Raw genomic sequence first — 1178 nt, forward strand, 5'->3', positions numbered from 1 at the left:
GAGGAGTATATATTGATCTTAGAAATTTGTCAGTGATGTAATGTTTTGTGTACAAGCTGATTCGTCTTTTTGATGACATCAGGTTTTTAGTAGATGAAGGAGAAAGTCCGCGCCAAGAAGACCATTCTGATGGATTCAAGAGAATCAAGAGTGAAGCATCGAGATACGATAAATATGTCGATGACAAATATGCCCACCGAGACATTGAGTGGTTTCAGATATCTTTGGTTGATTTGGATTTGCTCACATAGAAAAAGGATGGCCACATATATATGGTAGTTACTTCCATGTCACAAAGGTGTTCTTCAGTAGGTACTGCACAATCACGTTGAAGTTTCACAACAATCACATTCTCAGTGTTGTTGTCATATCATATATCTCTACAGTGTTTGATCACAATTTAGACAATTGATCTAATGTTGCTCATCTTTCAATATAATGTCTTCTTTTTCCAAATTTACATTTCCATTCTGCAGGAGGACCTATGCTTTAGCATGTTGATCTCTTTTTAATTTTCATGTTGCTATATACTTTTGTCCTAGCTTAAGGACCTTGGCGATTCAAGAGTTGGACATGATACATACTGTCAGTGTTAGTAGGAACTGTGGGTGTTAGCCCCCTGTCGAGTATTGCATATTTAGTGCGTGCAAGTCTGCTAAGGGGCCTTGAGATATGCTTACTTATGGTGCTAGGTCTTTTTTTTCGTTGCAACGCACGGGCCTTTTTGCTAGTAGTAAGGAAGGGGCTAACCCGTCACGGCGTATTTGAACCCGCAGTCCCTCCTTAGTGTCTATCTGAGAAAACGTTTCATTCTTATACAAAGGACCCTTTAATTTTTAGTATTCAATACTTGGTGGTTGCTATCAAGCGAGCTAGAGGTCGAGGTTGGCCGCGATGCAGACAACACCGGGCACGGCGGCGGCGTTCTCCGGCCAGATCCGGTCGAGGAGGCGCGACAGGGGCCGGTTCCTGTGTCGGGGAAGGCGTGGAGGCGTTCTAAGAGGCACGGGAGGAGGTCCAGCGGCGGGGCTTGAACTCCAAGTTCATGGAGGCGGCGTTCCTCGCCGGTTCCAAGCGAGATGGCGAGCTCCGATAGGGGGGGATGAGGTGCACGACGGCAGGCGGCAGCAGCTCTGCTGCGTGCAGCCAGAGAGAGAGGGGGAGAGAGATGAGAGAGA

Source organism: Triticum aestivum, chromosome 3D, assembly GCF_018294505.1.
Source record: "Triticum aestivum cultivar Chinese Spring chromosome 3D, IWGSC CS RefSeq v2.1, whole genome shotgun sequence".
Classification (NCBI taxonomy): domain Eukaryota; kingdom Viridiplantae; phylum Streptophyta; class Magnoliopsida; order Poales; family Poaceae; genus Triticum; species Triticum aestivum.